Below are 9,475 nucleotides of genomic sequence, written 5' to 3'. Positions count from 1 at the left end.
CTGAATCTGGACACATCTTCCGCAGTTGTAGGAGCCAGAGATACCATCAGTGTCCCTGACCTCCCACATCATGCACGCAGCACACTGAACCAGCCTAGCGGTCATTTCTTCACCACTTCTCCCTCTCTCCAACTGTGGCGTAGTCTTCTCCCTCAGCCTCCTCGCCGAAGACTCTCGAGCCAAAGACTCACTTTTCTCACAAGGCCCTTGCCTCGACAGGCCGCTCCCCAGAGCAAACCTTGCTTATATTAGCTGATAATTTGAGTAATTAGTTTCACCTGCCGCACCTCCGCCGACCTTGAAGGTCTGTGTTGCTGGCTGCTCACGACCAGCTTTAAAATCAACCGCTCCTGCTCAGCCAATCCCCGCACTCTCTCCTTCACTGCCGCGCCTCCGCCGACCTTGAAGGGGTTACTGTGGGGGTTTCTTGAAGTTTGGGATTACTGTGGCTGAAGCTCTCGTCAGGAAAATGGACTTGGGCGAGATGCTTTTTTTCCCCCCACCCGGAAGGCCGTAATAAGCGCAAATGGCAAGGGAAGACGGGGACCAGATTTGCAGCCTGGTCTCGGCGTCTTCTCAGGATTTGCCCCTCTGGGTGGAGTCTAAGTAATAGGCACCCAGGTTCATTGGATGTTTCAAGGTTCTCATGAAAGTAAACTCTTCCGCTTACACCTTGTAGCTCCAGGGATCGCTCCCACCTTCCACATTTCCAAACTCAATCCTGTAAATACCAACCCGTTAGCCCCACCGCCATCAGTCCCGCTGCCGCCCATGTTTGTTGCTGGGGAACAGGTATTCATCGTAAAATGAACTCGGGACTCAGGAACTGTTCGGCATGTTGGACAGTTCCTCGTGGACTGACTGAGATTCGGAGCCGAGTGACGCCGCTGGGTTCCTGGAGGGGACAACGTGGATCGGGCGCTCGTCCTTGTCAAATATCATCATCTCTCCCAGTGGCCAGGGCCGTCAGGATTCGGTCAAAGGACATGGGGCCCTGTTACGATGCGCAGCCTACCACGCCAGCTTCCGAGGTTCAGCCGCTCCGATTCTCCAAAATATGGTTAACTGTCGCGGTCCTTTTAAATATTCATGTCTGCTCCGCTAATTGGCGTCCATGTTTTGGCGCCAGGATTTTAATATTTAAAGAGCAGCTCAACTCAGCTTCGGTGCTGAAACGTCAGCTTGACTTTGGGTTCTTGTCTAGCGTGTTGTTTAGAATGTTATCCCTTTCAGACCCATATTGTGTTTCGATTCTAGTCTCGGATACTGCAGAACTTGGGTCCTAACCATCCTCGCCTTGTTCTCTTGTCGTAATTCCTACTTGAAACGGACGACAGGCTACTTGCCAACTACCTCAGCTCGAAATACCAGAAAATCTGCAGATGCTGGAAATCCAAATCAACACTCACGGAATGCTGGAGGAACTCAGCAGGCCAGGAGGCTTCAAAGGGAAAGAGTAAACAGTCGATTTTTCGGGCTGAGTCCCTGCTTCAGATTGACTTACCTCCACATCTGCAAATATTCAGAATGAAGTTTATTCCATTCTGTTAGGTCAGTGAAGATGTCTGGGGCAAACTTTTCAAACACCAGACACTCTGTCGAGGATGCCATGCAAACAGTGAGTACACAGAAGCTGACTCTGCCCTCATGGAAGATGCCAACATCTATTTCGCTCAGGTAAGTGAAATCAATCCGGCATCACAGAGTGAACTGGACGAAATTCGCGATGATGTAAAAGGAGGAAATCTGCTGATGGAGGGACCTGATGAAGAGTCTCGGGTCGATACATCGACTATTTATTCCCATCCAGAGATGCTGCCTGACCTGCTGAGCTCCTCCAGAACACTGTGTGTATTGCTCCAAATCTGCAGCAAGGTCAGGCAATACTGTGAGCATCGCTGGCCATCTGTTCCAAAAGAAGCTCAGGAACGCAGACCTTACTGGCGTCAAGAAAACATACTCACATGCTTGATTGTTTGCTGTAAAAAGGCTCCATACTCGTCATTCCTGCTTCTCAAAAGTCAAGGATATCAAGACATCGAGAAACGTCGCCGTAGAGCAAGGCAATCCGTGTGGTGGCCCGGTCTGAGCACACAGCTAGGAGATTACGTAAAGACATGTGAAGCATGCGGAAACCTGTACAAAAATCATGCGGAACCCTTTCCGTCGCGCAAAATTCCAACACTGTCGATGAAAAATTGCGGGCACAGACATCTTCGAGCTGAAAAGAGACAAATACCTTCTCACTCTTGATCACTCCTGGAAAGCTGAGGTGTCCAAGCTGTCCTCAGCAGTTTTTTCAGCAGCTGAAAGCTGTATTCACTCACCATGGAATGCCAGAGACACTTGTGTCACACAAAGACCCGCAATTCAGCAGCCCAGAATCCAAGGCCTTCGGTAGGGAATATGAGTTCAAACACCAGACAAACAGTCCCTGAGTTTGATGGCCGTGCATGAGGTTTCGGGTGAATCCTGAAGGAGCCCTCAAAGGTTCTGACTGTGACTAAGTTACTGCAGAAATCAGAGAGTTTCGTGAATCTGAAAGTATTTATTCATCACCACAAACAGACATTTTCTTAGGGACTCTCTCGGTAGAGACCCGCAGACAGAAACTTTATCAAGAGTTTAAACACTTGAGGAGAATGGTAGCAGTAGTAATTCAATACAAGTTCACAAGCTACAATGACAGGCTATACTTCAATATTCTGTATTTGACAAATGATTCTATTGAAGTACACATTTACATTGGAGAATATTTAATTGCTGAGAGCGACAGACGCAAAAAGCTGGAAGAACTCAGCAGGCCAGGCTGTATGAATGAAAACGAGTACAGTCGACGTTCCGGGCCGAGACCCTTCGGCTGCACTGGAAGAAGAGATCAGTCAGAGTTAGAAGGGGACCTGCTGAGTTCCTCCAGCATTTGGTGTATGTTACTTGGATTTCCAATATCTGCAGATTTTATCTTGCTTTTTTTTTATTTCATAAGGCAGCTCGGAAGGTTCGGGTATCTTTGTTAGAAGAAATAAAAACTCACACAATTAATTCACTAAATTAATCTCAATGTGTCATCCCGGGAATTGAACCTGTCTGATGTAATGTGTTTATAAATCATTTAAAAACCTTTATTGTTAAATCTGTTGAAATGTGTCCCTGTAGAGTTGCTAAATGGTATTAAAAACCCCAGGTATGTGCTGCGTTAACATTTCATTCGGAGAGATCGCCTGTAGCACAGGGAGACAAATCACTGGACAGAGAAAATGTCTGCAATGTTGGATCGGTACCAGAGTGTGGAGAAATTATTGTACGTGTTGATTGACGTCATTGGAGTTCCTGGTGAGTGAGCAGAGTAATTCATGTTTGGTGTTTCTGTTAACCGCTGTGAACCTGGTTGTGTTAATTTGACGATCATCCAACCTGATGAACGTTGCACAAATATCGGTCAGAGATATCGATCCTGTTAATGCAACAGTCTGATTTTTCATATTTAATGACACGAGGAGCAAAGCCTCCGACTCTCCTCTAACTAACGGGATTGACTCGAACGTTGCTGTGCCTTTAATGACACCTTCTCTAGATTTTTCCCAGTGCTGGGGACAGGCAGCTATCCGGGAAGGGATGGGTGGCAGGGTTTCAGCGGGACCTTGTCCCAGTGCAGTGGGCAGGCAGCTCTCCGGGAATGTGTGATGGGTAAGGTGTCAATGGGTCATTGTCCAGAGTTGTGCCAGTGCTGGAGACAGGCAGCTCTCCGGGAAGGAATGGCTGGTAGGGTTTTAGCGGGACCTTGTCCAGAGTTGTCCCAGTGTAGTGGACAGGCAGCTCTCCGGGAAGGTGCGATGGGGAAGGTTTCAATGGGACATTGTCCAGAGTTGTAGTAGTGCTGGGGACAGACAGGCAGCTCTCCGGGAAGGGATGGGTGGTAGGGTTTTAGCGGGACCTTGTCCCAGTGCAGTGGACAGGCAGCTCTCCGGGAATGTGTAATGGGGAAGGTTTTAGTGGGACATTGTGCAGAGTTGTAATAGTGCTGGGGACAGACAGGCAGCTCTCCGGGAAGGGATGGGTGGTAGGGTTTTAGCGGGACCTTGTCCCAGTGAAGTCGGCAGGCAGCTCTCCGGGAATGCGTGATGAGGGAGGTTTTAATGGAACATTGTCCAGAGTTGTAGTAGTACTGGGGACAGACAGGCAGCTCTCCGAGAAGGGATGGGTGGTAGTGTTTTAGCGGGACCTTGTCCAGGGTTGTCGCAGTGCAGGGGACAGGCAATTCTATGTGAAGGGGTGAATGGGCGAGTTTTAATGGGACATTATCTGGAGTTGTGCCAGTGCTGGGGAGCGAGGTTCTTCAGCAAGGTAATACCGGGTCAATTTAATGACACCTTGTCTGGAGCAGTCCTTGTGCTGGGGACAGGCAGCTCGCCGGGAGGGTGTGACTGGGAGTGGTTCACATTGTGAAGTTCGCTGCTTCTGAGCTATTAGTCAGAGCTACACTATAGTCCTATAGTTCACGTCTCCCTGTAAGGTCTGTCACAGTCGGATCCCACTGCCTGTTGGTTGATAATTGCGTCTGATCCCCTGAACCAGAATCCACCAATCTGCAGACGCGTTTTATCGAATTGAACTGCGCTGTAGAATTAATCCATTAACGCAGCCATCCAGCCTCAGGTTACTAAGTTGTTCCTGTTTGCTCCCTGTGACCCATCGTAAATCGGGGCAACGCTTCATCGTGAAGAAGGGTCTCGGCCCGATAGGAGAGATTGTGCAATTCCATTAGTTCTGTCTGACTTGCTGAGTTCATCCAATATTTTGGGCGTCTTGCTCCCCTCTGCCTCCCTTCTCGGCCCCATCAGATGCTGAGTTTTCAGAGGCTTGGTCATTCACGGTTAAATCAGTGAAACCGGCCCCATCGGCGACTGGAATCGGGATCAGCACCGATTGTTGTTCAAACAACTCGTTTTTATCGCCGACGATTGCCCTCGCATCGTCTTCTTTCCACACTGGAGATAGCAGGTCAGAGACAGGGTGACCCGTGTCTGGTGTTAAGTTAGCAGCCGTTCACAGACTCCAGCACTCCTGATCTTCAGCTGAATAAACCTTTGTTAATTCCCGAAGAATGTGTTCAGTGATGCCCAGTCTCCCTCTCTCTCTCCCTCTTTCCCCCTCCCCCTCTCCAGTGAATTTAGTGGCGATTGTGAGCCTGTCCCGGGGAAAGTGCGGCCTCTCTACCTGCACCACTCGCTACCTGGTGGCCATGGCAGCGGCCGATCTACTGACTATTGTCATAGAGGTCTTGTTTCAAATCAATTTGTATTACTTCACGTGGAATGTACTGGACACCACCCCTGTGTGCAGTGTTATCGATGTACTGACGTTCACAGCCACAGACTGTTCTGTCTGGTTCACCGTCACTTTCACCTTTGATCGGTTTGTCGCCATTTGCTGCCAGAAGCTGAAAACAAAATATTGCACCGGGAAAACTGCGGCTATGGTTCTGACAACAACTGGCGTGCTGTTCTGTCTGAAAAACATACCCCGATACTTCACACGGGAACCCTTGGTGATCCTCGACAATGTACCGTGGTTCTGTAATCTCATAGACAATTATTTCACTGACCCCGGGTGGGTAGGATATGACTGGCTCGATACGGTTTTAACTCCGCTCCTCCCTTTCGCTGGGATCCTGCTGCTCAACGCTCTGACAGTCAGACACATTGTAGTGGCCAGTCGGGTCCGTAAGGGGCTGAAGGGTCAGAGCAAGGGGGAGAACCGCAGTGACCCGGAGATGGAGAGCAGGAGGAGATCTGTGGTTTTACTCTTCACCCTCTCCGGCAGCTTCATCCTCCTGTGGATGACATACTTTGTAAATGTCATTTATTATCAGGTCTCAGGAAAAGGATCTGATTTCAATGATTCTGAACGGATCTTTCACTACGTGGGGCTTTTGCTGAGGAATTTCAGCTGCTGCACGAACACATTTATTTACGCGGTGACTCAGTCGAAATTCAGGGAGCAGTTGATCAGCGCGGTGAAATATCCGGTCACCTCGGTGCTTCAGTTCATGAATAAAGCCGCGTCCTGAGCACAAGCCAGAGGCGGCCGCTGTGTCTCCAATACGGGCTCCAGCTCCTCACATTTACTGCCTGATCTCCCAGGTGTTGTTCACGGGCGGATTATCCCATTGACCGACAGCTCCGCCACATCAGGAGAGTGTGTGTTTGGGATCCAGGAATCTCAGTACCTGATTGGCCCAGCCAGATATTAGTCCAAGATGTACTCCGGAATGCCGCCCACTCATTGGTCTGCTGATATGTCCATCTATTCCCATTCCGGCCCACCAATTTCACAGTCCGACGTTCCCACAAGACGACAGAGGTCTCGTCTGATGCTGATTAACTAATCCAGTATCAATCACACCCGTCTCCTCCTTCCCACTGAGTGATTGGCTGATTTGAAAAATAGGGCGGGTTTTGGATAAACGGCAGTTGTCTCTCCAACTTAAAGGCGCATTCCCGCTACTAACTCGACTGCAGTGTGGTGCGGAGAATTGGGAATAAAATCCTCACTCTTCTTTTATTATCTAATGAAAGCTAAATTACCCCAACAAACTCTATAGATTGTACGTAATGAAACACAATACTGTGAGTTACGTTCGTCCCTCCCGTAACTTAAGAACGTTTTAAAATTATAGATATCAACCCCCCAAAGATCGTAATGAAGCCTGCATTTGAGTTATATCTACCGGATATACTTCACCATGAAGTAGTATGTGTTCAACTGTTTCATTATGACAAAACCTTCACGACCCAGAACGATGTAGTGCAACAGAACATAATGAACAAATGAACATAGTATAAACAATTCTGAGCCGTATCGATATAATTCTTTCCCTCCTTTTTCTTACTCCTTTCTCCCACAAACTTAACAGTTTTATGTAAATGTGTCTCCCCTTGTGCCCATTAACCGTTCAGTCTCGCCAGAAGAGCCGACTTGTTAACCCTACATACCTCTTAGCTTCTGATTTGCTCATTGGGAGGTCTTCATCCATTGCTGATTTTTTTAACAAAACGTGTAACTAAACAGTCAACCCGCCCATTCCTCTGAGCACTTCTGTGTGCAGGGACCCACAAGAAGGGGACATAAAAAAACAACATTTTCAAAATGAAATAATGTTTGATGAGTTCCCAATAGTAAATCTGACTCACTGATAGAATGATCTTCTTAAGACACAGCAAAACCGAAAAGGCATCTCAACACATTACAATTTTACATGGACAAAATTCCTCCACCCACTGCAAGCCTAAAAAGATAACAACAAGTTCTGCTGTATATACTGATAAATGGTTGGCGAGTCCTTTCGTTATCGTTACCTGTAATTTAGGCACAAAACTGCCACACCAATAGTCCTACTTAATTTATTTTTGTTTAGTCTGAATTAATGGTTGACATATCATAATAATTTTCCTTTATACTCTGATGAATCAACAGACTCCCGGGCATTACAGAATCCGTTGAGTTTATTACTATATGTCCAGGTTTCTGAGCATCACCCCTGTATGCAGTGTTATCAATGTACTGTCGTTCAGAGCCACAGACTGTTCTGTCTGGTTCACCGTCACGTTCACCTTTGACCGGTTTGTCGCCATTTGCTGCCAGAAGCTGAAAACAAAATATTGCACCGGGAAAACTGCGGCTGCGGTTCTAACAACAACCGGCGTACTGTCCTGTCTGAGAAACGTTCCACGGGTCTTCGTATATGAGCCTTGGATGGTCATCGACAATATACCTTGGTTCTGTGATCCTAAGGACAATGTTTTCACTGACCCCGTGTGGGTAGTATCTTACTGGCTCGGTGCGGTTTTAACTTCGTTCCTCCCTTTCGCTGGGATCCTGCTGCTCAACGCTCTGACAGTCAGACACATTTTAGTGGCCAGTCGGGTCCGTAAGGGGCTGAAGGGTCAGAGCAAGGGGGAGAACCGCAGTGACCCGGAGATGGAGAGCAGGAGGAGGTCTGTGGTTTTACTCTTCACCCTCTCCGGCAGCTTCATCCTCCTGTGGATGACGAACGTTGTAAATGTCATTTATTATCAGGTCTCAGGAACAGGAGTTAATTTCAATGATTCTGAATGGATCTTTATCTTCGTCGGGGCTTTATTGAGGGATTTCAGCTGCTCCACGAACGCATTTATTTACGCGGTGACTCTCCAAAGTCACTATGTCCTTTCTAAGGTAAGGAGCAGAAAACTGCACACAATACTCCAAGTGTGGTCTCTCGAGTTACTAATAGAATCTCAAAATCACATCACTGCTGTTATGTTCTGCACCTCTGGTACTGAATGCCAACATTGCATTGGCCTTCTTCACCACTGACTCAACCTGGAGGTTAACTTCTAGGGTATCCAGCACAAGAACTCCCAAGTCCGTTTGCAAGTCCGCATTTTGAATTCTCTCCCAACTAAATAATAGTCTGCCCGTTTATTTCTTCCACCAATGTGCATGACCATGCCCTTTCCAACATTGTTTTTTTATTTGCCACATTTTTGCCCATTCCCCTAAGCTATCTAAGAATCTCTGCAGTGTATTTGTATCTTCAACACTACCCGCTCCCCCAGCTATCTTTGCATCATCGGAGAGTAAGCCAAAAAATACATTAATCCCATAATCCAAATCATTGACGTACATCGGAAAAAGCAGCTGACCCAACGCAGACGCCTGTGGAACTCCAATGGTAACTGGCACCTAGCCAGAATAGGATCCCTTTATTCCCACTCTTTGTTTTCTGCCGATCAGCCAATGCTCCACCCATGCTAGTAACTTCCCCGTAATTCCAATGGCTCTTATCTTGCTGAGCAGCCTCATGTGCGGAACCTTGTCAAAGGCCTTATGAAAATCGAAGTACATAACATCTACTCAATCTCTTTTGTCGACTCTGCTTGTAATTTCCTCAAAACATTGCAGTCGGTTTGCCAGGCCTGATTTTCCTTTCAGGAATCCATTCTGGCTTTGGCTTATCCTGTCATGTGCCTCCAGGTACTCCGTTATCTCATCCCTAACAATCGATTCCAACAAATTCCCAACCACTGATGTCAGGACAACGGGTCTATTGTTTCCTTTCTGCTGCCTCCCACCCTTCTTATATAGCGGAGTAATATTTGCAAACTTCCAGTCATTCGGTACAATGTCAGGATCTATTGATTCTTGAAAGATCATTGTTAATGACTCCGCAATCTCTCTAGCTACTTCCTTCATAACCGAAGTCTGCATTCTATCAGGTCAAGGAGATTTATCCACCCTCAGACGATTAAGCTTCCTGAGCTCCTTCCCAGTCGTACCCTAAAATGCACCAACTGCATTTTCCTGACACTCTTGAATGCCCTGTTTCCTGCAGATATCTCCCATTGTGAAGACTGGTTCAAAATACGCATTCAATTCCTCTGCCATCTTGCGCCTCTCAGTGCAATATCTCCAGCGTCATTTTCCATTCGTC

At 47.4% G+C, this 9,475-nt stretch overlaps 1 pseudogene; it reads left to right on the top strand.

The window, feature by feature from the left end:
* Positions 1-2,324: 2,324 nt before the first annotated feature.
* Positions 2,325-6,849, top strand: LOC140185187 (probable G-protein coupled receptor 139; annotated as a pseudogene).
* Positions 6,850-9,475: the final 2,626 nt, after the last annotated feature.

Source organism: Mobula birostris, chromosome 20 (assembly GCF_030028105.1).
Source record: "Mobula birostris isolate sMobBir1 chromosome 20, sMobBir1.hap1, whole genome shotgun sequence".
NCBI classification, from domain to species: Eukaryota; Metazoa; Chordata; class Chondrichthyes; order Myliobatiformes; family Myliobatidae; genus Mobula; species Mobula birostris.
Note: the sequence above shows the minus strand (reverse complement) of the source record. Positions and strands in the feature narration are given on the sequence as shown.